Source organism: Lissotriton vulgaris, chromosome 7 (genome assembly GCF_964263255.1).
Source record: "Lissotriton vulgaris chromosome 7, aLisVul1.2, whole genome shotgun sequence".
Classification (NCBI taxonomy): domain Eukaryota; kingdom Metazoa; phylum Chordata; class Amphibia; order Caudata; family Salamandridae; genus Lissotriton; species Lissotriton vulgaris.
In genome coordinates, this window is record NC_141695.1 from 115,543,742 (window position 1) to 115,567,127 (window position 23,386).

The following is a 23,386-nucleotide window of genomic DNA, read 5'->3' on the forward strand; positions in this document are numbered from 1 at the left end:
CCTCCATCCCTTTCATGATCTCGTATCCTTTGATAAACCCCCTTTTCCTCTGTGCCCGATTGTCCGGCTCGATCCCAGGCCACCACCTGGCCCCGCGGATGCAGTTTATTGCCCCCAAACAGTAGGAAGCTGCCCTCTTCAAAGGATCTACAACTGATCAAAGCCCCCACCCCATGAGATCCGATCAGCCGCACACATTCCGGGAACCGGCGGAATGTCCAGCTGCGCGACAGTCATCACCTACTGAGACCGGGGTGGGGACTTCTACTGTAAATGTGTGTGGGAACGGGCTTGAAGCGGGGATTCCGAGGATGTCTTATCATACTTCAAAGTGTTTGCAGGAATGTGCCACATGTAATAAACTGTAATAAAGACCATAAACCTGTGTATAAGAGGCCAGGCCTCAGAGATGCGGTTAGAGCACCTCGAGAAGATACCCTGTTGTCTGATTTGACGTGTTCTGCTCCGTAGGAATAAACTCCTGTTTCCTGCCTTCCAGTCTCCAGCGCCTGCCTCTTTGTTTGATAATATTGAGTGGTATGAGAGGTGGCTAATGCCGGGCAATACTTAAAGGTTATCGGTCGAAATCGGCCCTGCCTTTTACAAATTGGCGTCCCAAACGTGGGGCCCATCAGCGACATGTGGATCCAGTGGGAGAGGTCCTGACGACAGAGTGAACGACTGCAACAATCGGGAAGTGCACCTGCCCAATAAACCCTCGTCTGGCAGCCGATCATCCGAACTTCACCGGTACCGAGCAGACCTCTCTCGAGTGATCTACGGTCCTGACTGGGAATCATCAGGAGTGCCACGACAATTACGGAGAATAGAGGATGATCGGGCGCTGGAAGCGGAAGACGAGAAACTGTCCATGCGGTCCGGGTAAGGTTGTGTAACACGACAAATTGCGAAACGATTGTTTGATTGTTTGGAAAATACTAGTATTACTCTTCGATTGTTTTTCTTTTGAGATATTCTCTGCCTGCAAACGGGGAAGAATAGAAATATTCTCTCTTCCTTTGCAGATAGTGAAGGGTAGGTAACGCAGACTTTTGTCCCCCGTTGTAATCTGTCGTGCCTATTTTTCTCCCCACAGATTGATTGATTGTCCGAACATTGATTGTTCGAAGTTGGTTCTTTGAGATTTTCTCTGTTTTCAAATAACGTAGAATAGAAATATTCTGTCTAGTCTTTGCAAGTAGTGAAGGATAGGTAGTGCGGACCTTTATCCCCCGTTGTAATCTGTCATGCCTATCTTCTCCCCACTGATTGGTAGTTAGTTCAGCCCGGACCGCTTATTAGAGGTGAACCATCCAGCTCCACTGGAAGGCACCCCTAATAAGGACATGTTCATAAAATATGGACTAGTCACTGTAGACTATAGCAAGCTATGGCACAAGTATACCAGAAAGGATCAGGAAAGTCAGTGGCCACTGATAGGATCCTTCGATGACGATAAAATAAACTTGCTGGAAACAGCCCTTCGTAACAATAAGACAAACGCCCACTATGCTTGATAGTCTCGGCATGTGGCGCAAAGAAGCAGAACAACCGAAAAAGAGAAACGAAGTCAGATTAGAGAAAGAGCTACGAAAAGCAGCTCACCTAGCTGCCAGAAAGTTAGAGGAAGAGAAAAAGGAGAGAGAGGAAGCCAAGCAGAAGCAAGAGTCTGAAACATCGAGCCAGTGTCCCGTTAGAACACCCTCTACGCTCTACCCCGAGTTACCCTCGAAACAGCGAGCGAACGATGATCTATTACTAGGTCCTCCAATCATCTACATGCCCCCTCCATATGCCCCTTTCCAACCCTTAGTACAGCACCTGCAGCCCCCAAGCACAGATGAGAATAGTGCCAGGGCCTCGGTCCTCATGGCCTCCGCGCCGGCCGAACCCCTTGTACTCAACGCAGCGCAAGCAACAGCATTAGACAACCCTGGGACCCAAAAGAAAGATTCCACTAGAATGAACAGGTTCAGCAAGGATGAGCGAGCAGGGATCGATAAGATAGTAAAGACACTGGTGGAACGGAAAGAGAGCGAGGAGTACGTAATGGATATGTACAATTCATATGCCGATAGCCACAGACGACACTTTGTCGTGCGATTTTGTTATCACACCCTCAATGCTTATGAGGACCGATACCAAGACAAAGGTCCAGAGAGCCGACTCTGTATAGAAAAGTTGACATTGGGGATGAGGGCGAGTGTGATGTGACGGACCTCTTCACACGTACGCTTGAAGTTTTCTGCCACCTCACTGAACAGAGGTTAGAAGCTAAAACTACGACTCCTGTGGCGATCAAACCTCGAATAGAACAAACTAATACAATGATGCCTATAAGGGAGGCCGCTCCCTACTGGGTTCCCCCACGAGGTCTGGGAACGCACGATGACGTTAACCATCAAGATGCGAGAGGGAGAGTAGTTTATAACTGGGTCTACCAACCATGGGATCGACATGATATCCTGACATTCCGTAAATCCCTGCCCGATTTACGGAAAAACCCCACTGCCTTTTACACTGAATTAGGTACAGCCTTAGGTTCAACGATTATGACCCTAGCTGACATTGATTTGTTTTTCGGGTTATGTCTGCCAGCTGATGTGTGGAAGCAAATCCGGAAAGTCGACCACCTTGAGCTGTTCGGACATACCTGGTCACAACTCGATGGCATAGATAGACAATGAGAGCCTGAGCAGAAACCTTTGAAATCCATTTTAGAACTCCCAGACAAGAACGTCCAGAAACTGAAAACCCTGATCCCAGAAAAGAAGGTGGACTGGTCGATAGTAACGGCCTGCCGCCAGAAACCCCAGGAAGACGTATCAGAATACTTCTCCCGGTTTGAAACGGTGTTTTCCGATTACAGCGGCCAGGACATGACCACTGCAACCGGGCATCATCTGTTCGTCCAGAACTATGTTAAAGGTCTGTCACAGGAGGTCTCTCAGAAGCTACAGGCTAGCGAGAGTAGTTGGGCGGCCTCCAAGCCTGCAGCTATCCTCCAGATGGCCCAGTATTATGAGCATCAGAAAAACTAGAATGATAGGGCGACTGAGAAAAAGAAAAAGGACCTGAAGGAAAGGGGGATGATCGCACAGTTGCAGGGGGTGACTATAGGAAGAGAGCAGTACAAGGGAAATTTCCAGTCGAATGCCCCTAGAAACCCGCACCCTAAAGACCGTACACCCGCACCCTATGCTGGACGTAAAGACATTTGGCCATTGGAAATCTCAGTGTCCGGTCCTGTTAGAAATGAATAAGAATAGAGACACAAGAGATGTAGCGGGTGGGCCTAGAAATAGAGGGCAGGGACGAGGGTCCACGAACGACACCAGCAATGACAGGCCAGGCAGACCGAACACATTTGACCGTCCTCGACAGAACGAGTACCAGCAGTCTGACTACGACGACACTCACGACTTTGCATAGGACTGCCAAGGGCAAGGGAGGGATCCAGTCGAGCTCTATGTTGACCAGCAAGGTCCTTATGTCACCGCTAAGGTCCTAGGTACGAAGTCTCCATTCTTGGTAGACACTGGCGCAACATATAGTGCGTTATCTAAACGACTGATTCCAAGGGCACCCTTGTCTGGCTCACTTGTAACATCGATAGGTTTCAATGGAACGCCCTCCACTAATCCCTTGTCCACACCGATCTCCTTTGACTTGGAAAATAACACCACTGACACAACGTTTTTGCTCTCATCCAACACGCCTGATGCCATTATGGGACTTGACTTACTGAAGCATTTCCGAGCTACTATTAGGTGTTCGCAAGACGGAGTTCGAGTCTTTTTGTACGACAACCCGACTCTGCTCAGACTTTGGCCCACCCGACGCATGTTTTCCATCACTGATGCTGACTTGTCCTTGCTTGACACTCTACCTCTATATCTGTGGGCCAAAACTGACTCGGACGTAGGACGCATGATGATCGACCCAGTGCACATAACTGTTCGACAAGACGCAATACTCCCAAAACTTCCACAATATCGGATATCGCCCGAGGGCGAGAAGGCATTGGTAAAGATTATCCAGTCCCTGATAGATGCAGGAGTGGTAGAGGAAGTAGTTAGCAATGTTTGCAACAGCCCTATCCTACCCATTATAAAGAAGCAAGGTGAGGGAGATGAGAAAGCGTACCGCTTCATCATTGACCTACGAGAGGTCAACAAAGTAGTTGTACCTCAGAACCCTGTAGTCTCAGACATCACCACTATTCTGACTCTGATTCCTTCCACTGCCACCACCTTCACTGTCATTGATCTCAAGAATGCTTTCTTCTCTATCCCCATCTACCCAGACAGCCGACACCTCTTCAGCTTCACCCTAAAAGCCCGCTTGTATAGATTCTGTCGAGCACCCCAAGGCTACACCGAAAGTCCCAGCATCAATAGCCAGGCCCTCAAGAGACAACTGGACGCAGTCCAGTTACCGGGTGGAGTGGTGTTGATACAGTACGTCGATGATATCCTTTTGGCAGCCAACACCACTCCACTTGCAGTCACAGCCACCATCCAACTCCTGGGTGCTACTTCCATAAAGCGAAGCAGCACCACCTACATGCTAAACCAAATTACTGCAAAAGGCTAGAAATGGCCTATTTAGTGCAAGGAAGGCAGCTCGGGAGGGGTAGCAACATAGGTAATGGCCTGGAACAGCAAATATTCTCACACTATTCTGGAAGCTCTTCAAAGCAGCAGAAGTACTTTTTGGGTCTTGCAAGGGAGCGCTTGCACTGTCTCTTTGAGAGCAGTACCTAGAATATGGCCTTGAAAAACACCCATATTTTTCATTGGTTCCTGTTGCTATCCCTTAGAAATGTGGCTTTTCATGGGTGAATACAGTTAGTAGTTCCCTCCTTTTGGAATTTTGTATCCGACCATGAGGACTGGCCCTCTTACATGTGTTGTTACTGTTCAGGTTATTTATACTCAGTTCAGTTCAGGATTGTCCTGATAATGTCTAACTTCTGCTACCATTCAGCAAGGTACACAGCTGTGGAACACTAACAGTAGACGGCTCTAAAGGGTTAACTTCAGGCTGCAGAGGGTCATGCCTGGAACTGGGAGAAACAGCATGGAGCCCCGGCAGATGACACCTGTGCGCAGGCAGTCTGAGACCATCAGCCTGATACCACGATTTGGCAGTGCTTCCTTGCCTCCAGTCTTGATCTTGTCCGATGAGCCACTCATCTGTTACTGTGACTTGAGCTCTGCTCACAGTGACTGCAGCTTTGTTTGAATAGCACGGCCCCCACCGAAGGGGAGAGTGTCCCCAAATTGCACTCCTTTGAATTAATTTAAACTCTTGTAAACTTTCCAAAAGTATTTTTATTGTTCTTTTTTTCATTGATATTTTGTTCAATTCATTGAATCGTATTTCTTCCATCAGTAATATTCATGTTTCTTTTCTGTGATTAATATATTCCGCCCAATGCATTTCGGGCTTTGCCCTTCGTCAGGGGACTTTTATGAGACGGTGACCGCTGGCAAGCGACTGTGTCTTCAAACAGTTTTTCTATCAATCGAATCTTGTGCGGGACGCGGTGTGATCATATTGAATATTCCATTTGAAATTAATCTATATACACAGTGACTGCAGCGCCATGCTTTCTTTTGATAAAGAGTGAGTTGTGTTGGCCCCATCAAGTTATCGGGTGCTGCTGGCATCAAGCTCAGGGGTGGGTATTTCTCTCTTGGCAGACTCAATCCAGTGTCTATGGAGAAGGTAACAAAGGGTGATGCACAGTGCCCACCATTGTGCACTCACAGACAATGGATCTGTTTTAATTCTATTCCTGTCCCATTTTCTGTAAAGTGCACCTTTCACGAAGGCAAGTTGGCTCACCAAGGTATTCAAAACTCTGACCCTGAAAGTGATTTAAAAAATATAGAATACATAAAATACATGCAAATTTAGTTCTTCAAAAAGATTGCTGTGTAGAGCATTCTAGTATTCTTTACGAAGTATGCACCATTGACCTGCTTTCTTTTATGATGAAATAGTAGGAATGTTTTCTTGTTTTCAAAGGCTGGGCGTGGGATTCAAACATACAGATCTGAATTTTAAGCAAACACCACTTGGATACTGGGCATTAAAAGGGAAAACCAAAAATGTGTTCTCCAGAATTCCAACTAGTTTAGGCAAAATATTTCATAACTAGTTTCTCACAAGAGCGCCTGCTGAGCAGTGCCACTTTGCTTTGCTAGTGATAGAGCGCCATGTTGTTGAAAAATTGTAGGGGTGCATCATAATTACCCGTAGTCAGCACCCGCATATTTAGAGGACTGTATTAACGTGTGATGTAAGAAAATGTAGGACTAATCGAGAGTTGCAATATGTAGAATTGTGTTCATATCATTTGGAGACTAATGTAGTGCTTTGATAGAGAGAAGTATGCCTTAAGTAACTTAGAAATTATTGCTTCATGTGTAAAATGTTGTATTAGATTGAACGTGCCATATTAAAGTTGCAAGTTTAGGTTGCCTATTAAGAAAACGTGAAAGAACAATGATTTGCAAATGATGAAATGTAATGTTAGGTTTGAATAATAAAATGCTTATGTTATAGTATTAGAAATGCATTTAAAAGTGTAAAGACCTGAGACATGAAAACGCCTGCAGAGGCCTAATTGTATTTCATAGCTTAGCCATAATGGAGGGTTTAATGTTTTCCTTGGGAAAAGGCTCCTGTTCGCAGTTGAATTTCGAAATGTAACTTAGAGCGTATACGGGATTATTTCTCATGCATTTCTTTTGCAGGTGCAAGGACATGTAGCTCATTAGGTAGAATGATCCATTGTTTAGGAGTTAGACTGGTAGGAGTGAGAACGAAGGGAGTCTACTGGTATGCAAACTGCAAAATTTGGCGGAGAAGGTGCTTGGGACCCAAGGACACTGCAACGGTTTTTGGACAAGGATGGAATCATGGTGGAAAACTCCATAAGCAGACACCTGCCAGAGTGGGTGTGACTAAGGCGTGTCTACTGTTTTGGGATTTTGTAGTAGGGAAAGTGCCCCGAGGGAGGAGAGTTAGTCGCAGTCAGTCTTAGTCACAGTTGCAGTGGGAGTTAGACTGGGTCCTGTCTAAGGCAGTCCAATTGGAAATGCAGTTAGACAGGGGTCTCAGTGGGGACTAGGCAGGAGAAATTAAGGAGAATCTTAGAACGAGCTCGGTAGCTTAGGCTACTTACCTGGAGAAGAGTGAATGTGCTTCTTAGGGAGCCTTCACAGCTGACTCCTTTTTCTCTTGCCTAGGAGGTATGCTAAGGAGGGATGTCACCTTAGAGTTAGTGTAGGGACAGATTAAGCTCTTTCTTTCCCTTTGGAGCAGATGCAGGTGAGACTTCCAGTGGGAACTGTTATTGCTTGCCTAATGCTTCTTGAATTGATTTTGCTCTTATTCTGAGTCGTCTGAGACTCTTGCGTAGGATTATGTTTGTATTAGTGCCAGTTTATTTCTTGAACCTCTTGCTGAGGGGCTTGTATGTTCAGTTGTTTTTGGCTTTGTAACAAATCTTTAAACTTTATTTCGTAGTCAGTGGACATTTTAATTGAGATGTATGCGCTCATTGTTAAGTTTCCAAAGGTGTGAAATTGGATAACTTCCTTTACACTTCTTTGCAGACTAAAGAGATCCAGTTGGCCAGGGATTCTTGGAATTGGTAAAATGAAAAATCTATACGAGAATCCCAGCGTCGTCACTAGGTTGCTCTTTCCATAAATTAGCTCCCTGGCCAGATTTATGGCTGCGTCCGCTACTCCACCTTTCCTTCACTGAGCCACTAGACTTGAAATATAATATGACCAAGACAGTGTCATAAACCCAGTACACCAGCAGGTCAAGACTTTGTATTTAGATTGCTGTGCACTCTGTACTAAGTGGGTTCTAATTGTCTTTCAAGACACATGTTTTGTGTTTCCATATTTTAAACATTTGAAATGCTGCTGATCCTTTGTTTATTAAATCTGCATTCAACATTAAAGTTTTAAGAAGTTATTACTTTTCCAACTAATGGGTGAGGAATGTTTTAAGGCACTGCATTCAAGTTGTAATATAATCTGAAACCCTTCATTTAAATCCTCTTTCTGGCAGCATATCCGGGTTCTGTGTTTTTCAATTTTTTGGAAACCTAGTGGAGGTTTCTGTCCAGTACCTTTGCGTCCAACAATTTAAGGTAGCGGGAACAGGCAGTGCAAATACATATCATTTTGACAGTACCGCCCTGCAGCTGTTTTTAATGTCTATTATTAAAGGATAAGAAAATACGTTCAAGATAGCCTCTACAGATAGCGCACATTCATGAATGCCACCTAATTACACTTTACTCAATACCACTTAAATACACCTCATATAGAACCGCTATGCAACATAGCAACAATCCATATAAATACACTCTACACCATGCCATATAAATCCCTTCAGCATAATTTCACTCACAACACCACACAGCTCCACACCACACAATTCAGCTCCACAAACTTCCATTCCACAACACATAATTCACCAACAAACCACATAATTCAAATCAGCAACACAATTACACCACACTTGGATGCAATCCACACCACAAAATTCCACATCATGCAGCGAAATTCAACAGCACACCACGTAATTAAACTCCACTACATACCATGACGCAACACAAAATACCAATCCACATATTTACACTCCATGACACTCAATCCCACTCTACATAATTCCAGTAGACTCAATACCACATAATTACTATCCACATAATTCCACTGCACACCATGCCACAATATTCCACTACACAAATCCACTCCACACCACACTATTCCATGACACACAATTCCACAACTAACAATTTCAATCCAACCCACATAATTCAACTCCGCACCACATACATCTACTCCAAAACAGAAGTAAAAGACACTGGGCCCGATTCACAAAGGTAAAGTGATACAAAAGCCTAAATTTATGAATTTCGGTATTCGCAAAGAGCATTTACTAGTCGTAAATGCTCTTTCTGAATATCGAAAGTCGTGAATTTCAGCTTTTGGAATTCACAAAGGGCATTTACGAGTAGTAAATGCTCTTTATGAATACCAAAATTTGTAAAGTTAGATTTTTGTCTCACCTTTGTGAATTGGGCTCATTGTAATTTACAACAACATTAGCTCTAACTTTCACAAATGTGAGACCAGTTCCATTGCAAATGCTTGTTTTTTTTAACCCCTTGACCCCGGCGTTGCTGGGGAATTAATGAGTGGGCATGTTTTGGACGGCCCCCGGCCATCCTCCGCACACGCCCACTGTGATGTCGGACGGCCCCCGGCCGTCCCCCGCAAACGCCCACTGTGACGTCGGACGGCCCCCGGCCGTCCAACGCACGCAACAGGTTAAGTCTAGATGAATAATAAGCAAAACAATATAGAAAAGCTCCACATGAAAAATGAGTCAACGTAAAAATAATGGCGGTCTCTCGTGGAAAATCCCCGACTTCGGGTTTCAGAGCTGTGCATCGCAGGACAATGAAGCCCCTTGCATGAGCTAAAGTTTTAAGCACCTCGAAGCGAGTTTAAGCGCACATATATAGCCTATACAGGTTTGCAGAATCTGTTATGTCTCAGAGGTTCTGATTCTGTATTAAGTATGTGCAGGGTGACGTCATTGAGTAGGTGCAGGGTGACGTCATGGGCACAAGAGCGGTGACCTCCGAAGCTATCAACCTGCATCGACTTTCAACAGAAGCAGCAGTCTCCATGTTAAAAGAATAAGCAGCAGTTTGTCATAAGACATAGTCCAACCAGTGCCTGCTGATGCCATTTGAAATTGGTGGGCGTAAAAGTTGTAGATGAGTTACGTCACAAGCAGGCAAGTCTGACTATCATAAGGCAGGTTGCGAGGAGTTCTTTGTTTTTTGGAAAAAAAAGTGGACAAATCGGTATTAAGATAGAATATCGACGGGAAAATATCGACTAGCATTAATATCGTGGTAAGAATATCGAAAGAAAAAAATATCGTCTTAGTAAATATCGTTGTCAAAAATATCGTTTTGTTAGAATGACATAAATATCGTCAAACAAAAATATCGATGAATAGAATATCGTTGACTAAAAAATCGTTGTATATAATATCGACAAAAAAATAAAATCGTTGTATATAATATAGAAAAAAAATATAATGTGTTTAAAAAAAAAAAAAAAAAATATGTTTTTAAAAAACTTAGAAAAATAATTTTAGTAATAATTTAAAAATAAAATTTATTTTTACAAAAGATTTGTTAAAATTTTAGTAGCGGGTTATTGGTATTATAGGGGATAAGGGTGGGTAGTAATTTAAAATTTAATATAAAAAATAATAAAAATAGGAATTTATTCAGAATTCGAAATTTAAAATTTCTAAATAGAATTTATCACGAAATTTTATTTGTAATCATTAATTAATAACTCAAAATTAATTTTTAGTACTGGGTCATTGGTATTTTAGGGGCTAAGGGTGGGTAGTAATTAGAAAAAAAAATAAAATAAAAAGTTACATAATAAAATAATCGAAAATATTTCAGAAATAGAAATTTAACAATAAAATTTAGAATTATTTACGAAATTTTTTTTGTAATGATAGTGTAAAATTTCATAATAATATTTTAGTAGCGGGTTATTGGTATAATAGGGGATAAGGGTGGGTAGTAAATTAGACAATATGTATTAAAAAAATATAGAAAATTAAGAACAATTTAGAAATTTAATCAGAATTCGAAATTTAGAAATTAAAATTTGAAATTGTCACGAAATTTTATTTGAAATATGTATATTGTTTAATATCCTGCACATTCCCTGATATAAGTTTGATTGGAGTTAGAATAGTAATTCTTTTTAATTTTAATGTCCAGCACATTCTCTGAGTTTAGTTATGTTTGGAGTTAGAATAGTAATTTATTATGGTTTACTATCCAGCACTTTCCCTGACTTATGTTGGATTGGAGTTAGAATAGTAAATTAGTATGGTTTATTATCCAGCACTTTCCCTGACTTATGTTGGATTGGAGTTAGAATAGTAATTTATTATGGTTTACTATCCAGCACTTTCCCTGACTTATGTTGGATTGGAGTTAGAATAGTAAATTATTATGGTTTACTATCCAGCACATTCCCTGAGTTAAGTTATGTTTGGAGTCGGAATAGTAATTTATTATGGTTTACTATCCAGCACATTCCCTGAGTTAAGTTATGTTTGGAGTTAGAATAGTAATTTATTATGGTTGATTATCCAGCACTTTCCCTGACTTATGTTGGATTGGAGTTAGAATAGTATTTTATTATGGTTTACTATCCAGCACATTCCCTGAGTTAAGTTATGTTTGGAGTTAGAATAGTAATTTATTATGGTTTACTATCCAGCACTTTCCCTGACTTATGTTGGATTGGAGTTAGAATAGTAAATTATTATGGTTGATTATCCAGCACTTTCCCTGACTTATGTTGGATTGGAGTTAGAATAGTAATTTATTATGGTTTACTATCCAGCACTTTCCCTGACTTATGTTGGATTGGAGTTAGAATAGTAAACTATTATGGTTTATTATCCAGCACTTTCCTTGAGTTATGTTGGATTGGAGTTAGAATAGTATTTTATTATGGTTTACTATCCAGCACATTCCCTGAGTTAAGTTATGTTTGGAGTTAGAATAGTAATTTATTATGGTTTACTATCCAGCACTTTCCCTGACTTATGTTGGATTGGAGTTAGAATAGTAAATTATTATGGTTGATTATCCAGCACTTTCCCTGACTTATGTTGGATTGGAGTTAGAATAGTAATTTCTTATGGTTTACTATCCAGCATTTTCCCTGACTTATGTTGGATTGGAGTTAGAATAGTAAATTATTATGGTTTATTATCCAGCACTTTCCCTGAGTTATGTTGGATTGGAGTTAGAATAGTATTTTATTATGGTTTACTATCCAGCACAATTATTATTATTTTTTATTCAGCAGTATTTATTTAATATTTTTAATAAGAATAATATATGTTATGTAGTAATATTCATTTCATAAATATACATTAAAAACATTTTTATAACATTTTTACATTAATATGACGAGTCTAAATTAAGAAACACATTTTAAAAAAAATATTTTTATTGAGAGTTTAATTTGGTATTGCAAAGATATTACAATTTTTCAAAAAACATTTGACATAATTTTTGGTCACAAATTATATAGCATTTTTTAACATAAATACTGTTTGTATTATACATAAATTATTATATTAAATTTTAATAATTATTATTAAAATTTAATATATTACATATTTATTATGGCATTGTTTTTATCAAGATATGTACATAACATAATTTTACATTTTGTAATATCTGAGAAAAATATTTAACAATGAAATACATTTTTGGAATAATAACCAATTAATACATAACTCTTTTAAACATATTAATGTTTCTTTTACAATATTCATGTTTTGTAACAAGAAAAAAATATTTATTAATACATATTGCATATATTATGCTATTTAATACAATTTATTTTTTAGTTAAAGGCTATTTTGTCCTATTTTAGTTTTTATTATGCAGCCATTTTATTTTTGGAACTTCACTTTTTATTCTATCAACATCGTTGTTTGGGTCATTTTAGAAAACGGAAGCTCGCGGTTGGGAGCTGTTTCTTGTTGGTGAAGGTAAGTTTGTTTCACTTTACTTTTAAAGATATTTAACTTAAGTTTAGTGATAGTTGTAGTGTGTACGTGTCGATATGTGTAGTACTTTACATATTATGTGCGAATTACGTGTTATTTAGCGTCGTTATGGAGAACGTACTTTGTGAGGTAGTTCGAACAAAAGTAACGTTTACTGTTGTATCAATGGATGATTTAATATTGTTTTTATGTCTTATATGTTATGTGTAGGCTATGCGTATTTCCAATGTTTTGAGGTTTGTTTTGTTTTCGATAATTTACAGGTCTTCGTTTTGGTGAGCAGATGGACTGTGACGTTTTTTTTAAAGCAGGTACATATTTTTGAAAATGTCCTGCATTTTCGGGGTCTCTACTTTTTTGATTCGTGAAGATTTATCACCTTTTTCATGGTTTCAAATTCGAGTGGATTGCAACGGGAGTATTATCAAACAGTTGTATTTTTTGCATTTTGTTGGGATTTTTCGATATTGGATATGGATAGCTTTTGGTATTATTCCTGTGGAAATCATCACCATGGGACATTTTCTACAGCAGCAGAACCGTAAGTAAAAGTGATATTTACTTTTGGGTTGCATTGTGGTATAGTCTACTGTTTAGTTAAATGTTATATTATTATGTCTTGTAAAAATATATTATTGATAATTTTACATGACATAATATTACGACATTTAAATACATAGTATCTTTAATTACAATTTGCTCACTTTTTGGGAATGTATATTTAAAGGATTGATTTAGCTATTAGATCTAAGTATGCTAGACCTTCTATACTTGGGTACATTCTAGTTTTTTGCTGCAGATATTCGTACATGTTTAATGTTTGTTTACTTAGTTTAGGGCCAATTTTTGAAAGTGATTGCTCTATTCTGAGTTCTTGGTAGCTTTGCTCTTTTTTAATGCTTTGGATCAGTTTGTGAAGTGTTGGTTGACTTCTTCCTAAAGTGGCTTGGAAGGCATTATGCCATCCTTCAACTGCGTTATTAGTTTTAGCTTTCTGGGCTATTGTACTAGCATAGACATTCCACCATGGAATTTGAAATTTAGGTTGTCTACGGTGGCCTGAACGATGTAATCTTCCAACCCAGGTATCTTCAAAGTAGTCTAAGAAGGGAGTTAGCATTTTTTCATTGGTGCGGTAGAAAGGGCTGTCAATTAATAAATTGTAGTAGTTAGCTACTTCTGTTGTTGGTACATATGCTAATGCAATCAACTTCTTTATTTGATAAGCAAAGTTACTGTTTGTACAATATTCAATGCTTAAAGTTGATTTTTGTAAGTGCCTCCATATGCTTTGGTTGTAGTGATAGTAACAACCTTGTATGGAGGTATGGGGATATATTTTAAGGATAGCTTGAATCATGGCCATTTCAAAGTCAATTACAATTCTTTGAGGATAGTAATTATCAGTTAATTCTTTGATCGTTGTTAAAATTTCAACGTAGGTAGTATTTGTTTTGTTTGGCAGCAGAGTATAAATTAGAGGGATATTTGTATCTTGGTATTCCCCATGAATGGTGTAAAGTTGATAGAAAGGTTTGGGACAAACTTTAAAAGTCCCGTCCATCATCCATGTTTCACATGATTTAAGCTTTTGCAAATTACTATTAGTAGCAAAAAGTAAAATTCTTTTGTCATGACTGTTGTTGTCGTACATTAAGAATTTTTCCTCATTATGTGTAATGGTATATTCTGGATATATTTTTATATCCTGAAAACTTTCTGGTGTTGGTGGAGTTGGATCAGAAGCACGGTTAGTTTTAGCAATTAATCTCTTTAAGTTGGGAATAGAAGGTAGCTGTCCTGTTACATGTTCAGGCACTTTGCTTAAAACATTTTTCAAAATGCTAGTGCTTGTTTCTTGTGATCCTGTACTAGCATCTTTCAATGTTTCTAGTGCTTCTCTCACTTCCACTTCAGTTACATTTGGTGGGTGGTTATGCTCACGTACATTTACCACATTGTTATCAACAGTTGTTGCTCTACCATAGCATGCATTTGAGTAATATTTACTACATTTCCAATGGGTCTTATTAGCTTTCACTTTTTCTTGGGTGTAGGTGTAACCCATGTAGCTCAGCATTAGTTTTCCTTTTTGCGAAGTAATGAAAGTAGCTCCAGTTGCCATGTCTAAGGTAGATCTGTGGAAATATATATATGTCTTTTTTAGAACATTGAACACCATTTTAGAGGTGTGTATAAGACTAGGCAAAAGTGTGAACATATACTTACTATGTGGCTTCACTGGTAAACCTTTTATTCTTATTTCTTTTTCAGAATTGTCTCCCTTTTAAGTTCTGTAGTAGTGTTAAAGAATAATAGAAAGAAATAATTTAGTGTAATAGGTGTATCATTTTACTTTCTGAATTGTTATACATATACTGACTATACTTACTTGATGTAGTAGAGGATGTTGGTAGTGTAGTTGTAGATAAGCAAATAATTTTGTAGAGTCTGTGGAAAAATGTATCATTGTGTTACTTGTAGTATTTGGATGATAATAGTTGGATACATATTATTTACATTGTACATTTACTTAGCAAGTTTAAATAATTTTTATCAGCTATCTAAATAGACATGGATAAGGTAGTTTATAAATGTTTTTACATCTAACTGTGTTGTCGGTGTTGATAAGTTCAACATGTTTAGTTTTCACTCTAAAGATCAACAGTTTTAAAAATAGGGACTTTATCTACTTATAGTAACTTCGAAGGAAAAATGGTATTTAACTTACTTGAAGTGTAGTGTGATGTATTGTAGTTGTAGTCGTTTGTTTGTATTCTCTTCTCTCAGCAAGGTAACCGTTTTTCTCCAAGGTTGGGCCAAAAATGGTAAATTACGTTAAGTGTGTCATTGTATTTATATTAGTGAGTTAATTAATGGTACTTTTTGATTGGTTCAATTAGTGAAAATTCAAATTCATTGGTTGAGAACTTTATTTGGCATGGGAAAACCGTTATTTTCGTAAGACTATGTTGTTTCACTGTTTGTTTGTAAAAGAATGTATTACAAAGTGTTATAAGTTACATTTTTGTGTAATATTTAAATCGTTTATATGTTGAAAATAAAGAAATGTTTATCATATTTAGGCCATCGGAGTGTAATATAGTATCAGTACAAGTAAAAAAAGTTTCCCTATGTAAATATTTTATGTTACAAATAAGTAATAGGAAAACAAAAAAAAAATATGTGTTTATAGTTTTGTTGAAAAAATAGCAAAAGGAAAGAGTAAAATCAAGAATAGTGTATTTCGAGTTCTAAACAAAAAGACGATATTTTTTGTATTTTTTTAGAGCACATAGGTCGTCGATGTTAGTGTAGTCGATATATATGTCAAAGGTAATGTTATTTAAAATAAAGTCGATAATGTAGTAGTCGATATTTAAGTAGTCGATATTACTGTGAACGATATTAGGGTTGTCGATAAAAAAATATCGATATTTGTGTGATTTCTAGTTTAAGTATAGGATGACGATATTTATGTAAGCGATGTTTTAGTGACGATATTTTTATCAGACGATATTTATGTTAACGATATTTGAACATGGAACCGACAAATCATTGCTTTATAATAATATCAGTAGAACTGCATGATTGTGAAAATGTAGTGGCCCTTTCAATGGAAATGTGCTATCTGTGAATGACAGTGCACTACTGCACCATCCTTTCGTAATATATTTTCGACAGTTAAAAATTGGGTCCTTATTGCAGGTGATGCAAGCATTTGCGTGGCTGCTGATTGTGGGTGTGAATTGCATGCGATTCTGATTTGCACACCCTGGGGTCGATTTACAAGCCCCTTGCGTCATCTTTACGACACCGTTGCGACACTTTCTGTGACGCAGTGGCGTAAACAATGTGCCACTATGCGAGATATTTACAACGTGAAATACGTCACACGTCAGGTATAATGTATGCAGGGCGGGCGTTCCGTCGCAAGGAAGCCTCGTAATAGTGACACAGTGAAATCTACAAGATTTCATGGAGTCATTTTTACGAACGCACTGCGTCAAAACCGTACGCCTGCTTGAAGCCGGTGTGAGGAGTGACGCAGCATGTTATGTATAGGCCTCCCCTGAGCATTACTGGAGTTGTGTCGCGCTTGCACTGCCCTAACAACAAAAGATGCAACACGCATCCGAGGTGGCGCAAGGGTAGTTTTACGTTTCGCATCTGGCGCATCCCTGCTACTATGCACAGATATGCCAGTCCTTGAAAAACTGCCCCCTGGCTCGAACCAGTGGGATTAATGCGCAGAGTGCAATTAACTCCTGATTGCGGAGTCGGAATGCAGAATTGGGCCCAGATCGCCCAACAGCTAATGACGTCATCCAGCAGAACAGTAAGTAAAAGGTGCGCAGCCTGCTTTTAATCAGGGCCGTCCGGGTGACTACATCCACAGATTGTAATGAATCTGAACCTTCCATTTGCGACAGCAAATATATTTTGTTGAATAAGCTTCTAGTTCAGACTCTCAGAGGCCATGATGGAAGTTTTCTGCTATTACAATGACCTGTCACACAAGGGTATAACATTGGCAAGTCACAATTCTTTATTTTAAAGCGTGGGTAGATAAACCTTGATACTACATTTTTTAAATATAAAGGTCACACTGAGCCTTTGTTTCATTTCCATTCTCAGCACATCGGCACAATTCCGAATCTTAACAGATTTAATTTGTGCGGCCTGGCATACCACAGATAACTCGAGGCCTCTTCAGACTGGCTCTTTGTACTTTTAGAAATGCATCAGCCACTTTGAAAGGAATTCCTATCTGTTGGCGTGCCGAGGTAATGCTTGCTGGGCATTCATAGCAAACAAGAGGCAGCTGTGCACAATGGAGGGGACATTACCTTTTTCGCACATTGTGGGGGTTATTACAGAGAAGTCACTACAGAGCGGGCTGTAATTTGAGGTGAGAAACACAACATGAAGTTTGTGTCCAGGCCCAGTGCTGCGAGCCCCACTGTGAACATTTTACAGGTCAGCAGAGGTCAGAGATTTAGGGGTACATGTGCACTAACTGCTGCTAACAAGCGTTAGTTAGCAGCAGTCTATCACCAAAAACCATCGCCCTGTTAGCGATGTGTTTACAATACATTCCTACAGGGCAATAGTTTCAGGTAGCCGCAGTGAAAACTGCGTGAAGGCGATACAAAGTCTGACATTAGTGGTCGAAAACTGACGAAAGGACAATTTGCGGGCAAAAAACGTAAGTTGGTCAGCAGAACTTCATCTTTTTTGCCTCTTGAGGCAAAAATAGCCAATAAGTCCATCTCCAATGAAAAAAATAAAAGAAAACCAATGGAATGCATAATGGGGCAGGCAGGGACAAGTGCAACACAGGTCAACAACCACCCGAAACTCCCCAACAGCCAGGATGACCAGCCAGATTCCCAGGGGAAGAGGAAATGCAGAGTCAGGGCTACATATATGAAACAAGGCGCATTGCTGGGGAAAACCTGTGATGCATCGCTTTTCGTAGCGCCCTCCATTCAACACCATGGCAGCCAAAAACTTGAAAGCGCTGCTAGTCCCCGGGGCCCGGAGGCCTCGCTGTGCCTGCACCTGGGACCCGGAGTGGGATAAGAAGGTGCTGTGGAGTTGCTGGGCTGTTGCAGTAGACATTGAGGCATCAGCAATCGCCCTTACCGGGTGGTGAAGTCTGGCAGGTGTTACAGCAAACAAATGATGGACGGAATGCTGACAATGCAAACATTCTCCCCCAGTCAAAAGATCTGGGTTAAATCCATTGTTCTTTTGCCCATTACGCCACCCCAAGTTGGACCCAGCCATATGCAAATCAGTCTTGACCCTGTGCCCCATGGGAACAGTCCAGACCCTAGTGCCAGACCAGGTTCACCCTGGATGCCACACCGCATGCCATCTAGCATCACTGTAGAATTCCCTTGCACCCTGCACCTGCTGAAACTGAAAACGCACCTTCTGCCACATCAGCACACCAGCACCTCCTGCGGCCCAGTCGACCTACAGCGCAGCCGTCCAGCTCAAATGCATCCTCCTCAATGTGCAGTCCCTCCACAAGCACGCAACAGAAATCTGGGACCTCCTCGACGCCACCTCTTCAGACATCGCCTTGTTCAGGGAAACCTGGACCAACCTCTGCTCTGGACTGGACACAGCCATCACCATCCACGATGGCAACAAATTCTCCTGCACGTACCACCCCGAGCACCCAGGAGGAAGCATTGCCATTGTCTATAAAAGCACACTCCGACTGAACACACACTCTAATGACCCGATGGCTAACATGGAACACCTCCACTTCCAGATCCGGACAAACCTCAACTCCACCCTCCATGGCACCCTCAACTACAGGCTTCCCGGCACATGAACCCCCATTCTCCAATGCCATTGTAGACCTCATCGCACCCCAGGTTCTCCGATCTACTGACTACATCCTACTCAGACACCTCAACTTTCACCTGAATAACTCCAGTGACCAGCACACGACCACCCTCCTGGCGAACTTCGCTAACATCGGACTCAAGCAGCTAGTCACCACCCCAACCCATATAGCCGGACACACTCTCGGTCGCGTCTTCTTCTCCGCCAATGGGAACTTCAACTACAGCCACACCACCGAACTCTCCTGGACCGACCATGATAGTATACTTCACACCTTCACCACGCCCACCGTACACCACTGACATCATTGCCCCCCAGCTACAGCTGGATCAAGGCCCTCAAACAAACCTTTCGGCAACTCCCTCAGCACCACTACTCCACCAAAGCTTACAGATGCCAACACGCAGAGCTCAAACTCCACTGATGCCGCTACAACTGTGTTGACACCCTGGGAGCTCCTCCGTGTCAGTGGACCGAGCATCTGGGGGTCTCTGGCCACGGAGGAAGGTGACAGTAGACACCCTGGATGCAAAACTAGACTCTGTACAAAAGGACGCATCTAGGCATATGAGTGATCTTGTGAACCCCTATGCCACATTATACCTGCGTCAGGCAGGTTTATGCAGGATAAGCGTTTCCACACAACAAAGCCTCATAGGAGTGGCACAGGGAAATATATGAGATTTCACTGCGACAACTCTAGGAAAACACTGCATCAAAACCTTATGCCTGCCTCATGGCGGGCATAAGGGTGACGCAGTGCCATAGAGATAGGCCTTCCCCATGCATTGCTGGAGTTAATCATGCTTGCGACAAATTTGCAGCTATGCGTGACTTTAGCGCTGACAGATACATCAGGAATAAATCCTTGCGGCACGGAGCGCTGTACAGTAAATACCGCACACCCATGGTGTCCCAAAGAGGGCGCAGTGAAAGATGTGTCAACGCTGTTTTGTTGAAGTGATGCAACACTTTTAATGAATAAGGCCCAGGACTGCATCCTATCTTATTGTGGGGCGCATTCCTGCCCTGTAGTGTTGTCGCAGGGCAGTGCAGCAATATGCTTTGCAGCGCTGTCCAGCACCGAAACCTCTGAAATGAGGCCCCAAGCGTTTGCATCAATTTTTAGACGACTTACTTTCTGGTCTGAAAAACTGCCTCTAACTGTACTTAGAGGCAGTTTTGGGGGGTTTGCACCATACAAGGAATCCCTTCTAAATATTGCGAAGTGGGATTAGCTGCAGTTTTTCCCAGGAACGCCCACTTTACATCTCATTTTGTTCTCGCTAACAGAAGTGGTGATCTTGAAAAAATCACAATTTTTGCCAAAAACAAGTGCAGCTGACTCCAGTTAGCGGCTACTTGTGAATAAGGCGATAAAAAGAATAGCCACTGTAACATCAAAAAATTGACACTATTGTGGCGTTAAGTCCTTGTATATGTGCCCCTGAGTCTCATAAAGCCTGAACTGCTCACGTTCTTGGAGACCACCGGCTCAGCCTCACACAGTTCTTGTCCCCGAGCTTGGAGCTGCCTGTGTGCCCAAGAGCCAATGCTGACATATCTCTTAGGATATTTACTATGTTAAATGCCATGAAAGCTGTACCGGGATTGGATGGCCAAGGCAACACAGAGCCCCATGGCTGAGTGTATCTTAACTGAAAAGCCTGAAGTGCGCATGTCAGGCTGGCCGAGTCCAGAGACCGGCCAGTCTGTCATGCGCACTTTACGTACAGAGAAGGCTGTAGTTCTCCATGGCAACAGCCATGCCCCCTCCCTTCGTGGTGGCACAATACAGGAATTGCATGCAGCCCAGCCTGACCCAGTATCGTCTGGCAGTGAGTTTTATAAGCGCTACCTAGAATTTCACACACAGTGGAGGGGATAAAAGCAGCGGGTCAACCCCTTTCCGTCCCTCAAGAGGAGCCGCTACTTTTGACCTCTGTTTTAGAATATGCAACAAATGTGACAAGATAAAAACAAAATGTAAAGGCACCTTTATAGTTCATTCGCTTTCTGAATTCCAGCATGGGTATTTTGGGGATGCTGCAGCACCACCCCCCAGCACCCCCACTTCCAGCACCTATGTTAAGAGGGTGATGAGGGGAGCGGTGGGGGCCTCCTAGTCCCTTTCCCTCCAGCAGCATAACTGACAGAACCATTCCCTCAGCATCCAATCCAGCGGCGCAATAATCAGCGGCAGCCACGCAGCCTCTGCGCGGGACATGTCCTCATTTGCAAAGCAGATTGGCGCCAACGACTTGCTGGGGAAATTTGGATGCTTAAAAAAGCCTGAAATAGAAGCCACATCAAGGCTGAGGCGCCGAGAGTAATCAGGTCGCTGTAGTGTAATTGGATGTGTCATTACCAGGCGGTCCGGACACTCTCCGACTGTCATTTCATTGTAGGCGACAGCTGGAATGGCTGCTATCAGATGGGAGCGAGAGCGGCGGTGATTGGACCCCCGCCACCACTTCCGGTAGAGTCTGCGCGAGACTCGGCGGGGCCAAAATATACAACACAAAAGTATCGTCATGCAAGACTGGGACTTTGTCATGGTAAGCTAACGCACCTTGACGATACTGTGAAAGTCGATATCTTGGAGTCGATGTTGCTTCAGTCAGGGCTTTAAGTGGGCCGGGTCTCACCGGGTCTGAGCACCGGCAGTTTTTTAAAGGGGGCCTCGAGACGGGTCTCTGTCGGGCTCTTTTTTGAGCCCTGGAACTGGCAGTCCGTTTTTCCCCGCCCTGGAACTGGCGGTCCGTTTTTCCCCGAGTGCTGTGACCGCAGGCACATGGATGGGCGCCGCTCACTCTGCTCGCTTCTCACCAGTGGAGAAGTTACATCATGACGTCATGCCAGGTGAGCGTTGTAGGGGAAGGGAAATCCTTTAAAGAGAGTCATTTTCTCTCTGGATTTCCCTTCTCTGTTTGAATCTCAGGAGCAGCAACATTGTCGTGGTGTCACCAGGGCTTTAAGTGGAAGCTTTTTCAATATTATATACAAGTCATACTTGCTTCTTATTTATCTTATGCAATTAACAACCATTGACAAAGCCAATAGTCCTGACTTGTTGTAGGCATGATGTTACTTGCTGTATCATATATCTGGTTGCAACAGAAACAGCAAAATACAAGTAGGGTGGCACACTATGCTAAGCACAGATTTTTACCTTATGTGTTTTTAAGCCACACCCTTAATTACATTGGCCACCCAATTTTGAGAGACCACACAGTTTTTTTTTATCCCACTTAAAGCCCTGGCTTCGGTCCATATTTAATGTTCCATACTGTGAAACCACCCCCTCTGCGGGGCTCATCACTTTGCCCACTTAGTGGGACTATAGACAAACTGAGTAACTAAATACACTACGCACACACCCAAGTCTAAGCATGGGCGGAAAATCCGTTTCGCTCGCGGATTTTGCGGATTTTCGGTAAATTCGCAATCCGCGAGATCCGCGAATCTCCCGCAAAATCCGCAAATCCGCGAGCAGCGGATTTTATGGCTTGCTCGCACTGTTCGCGTGAGTTCGCGGCTTGCGAGTACAACTTCGCACCCCGCGAGTAAGTGCTAAATTGCAGAAATACGATCTTAGCAAAACTGAAACTACTTACCAGGTTCAAAAGTTCAGGCTCATCATTAGTAGCCATTTCCTGTAGTGCTTCCTGAGGGGCCCCTCCAGAGTTCAGTTGCCAGTTGCAACTATTATGTGACCCTGCTCTGAACCTCAGAATAGTTACACATATGCCACAAAGGTCCTGAATTACAGCTAAGGGAGACAAGCAGGAGCCAGGCTGGAAGTTAAAATCCATTAATCAGCCCCTAATTCATTATTGTCAGTTGGGGCAGGGCAGGTGTTGTAACTAATTTTGCAACAATGAAAGCACTTAGCAAGTGCAAAAGATCACTAATCAGGAAGCACTAAGGAAGCAGGTGCCAGCTAAAAAAATATTCTGTGACACATTAATCAGCCCCAAATTAATTCAGGTCACTTGAGGCAGGGAAGGTGTGCTTTGCTTTGCCGAAAATAATGTACACTGGACAACCAGAGGGTGTGGTGATGAAACAGAGGGTGGCATGGGTGGGCCAGAGGGTGGCATGAGTAGTCAGAGAGTGGCAGTGGTGACAGAGAGTGGCAGTGATGAAGAAGAGTGTCCCAAACAGGCTGGACACGTAGAAACAACAAGTTCGCAAAACTTGCGACCCGACAGGTAAGTTCGCAAATTGCGAAATTGTATAAACCCTCGCGAACTGGCAGAAACACGCGCGAACACAAAAAAAAAAAAATTCGCGGGAATTCGCGGATTTTGCGGATTGCGAGTTCGCAAATCCGCAAAAT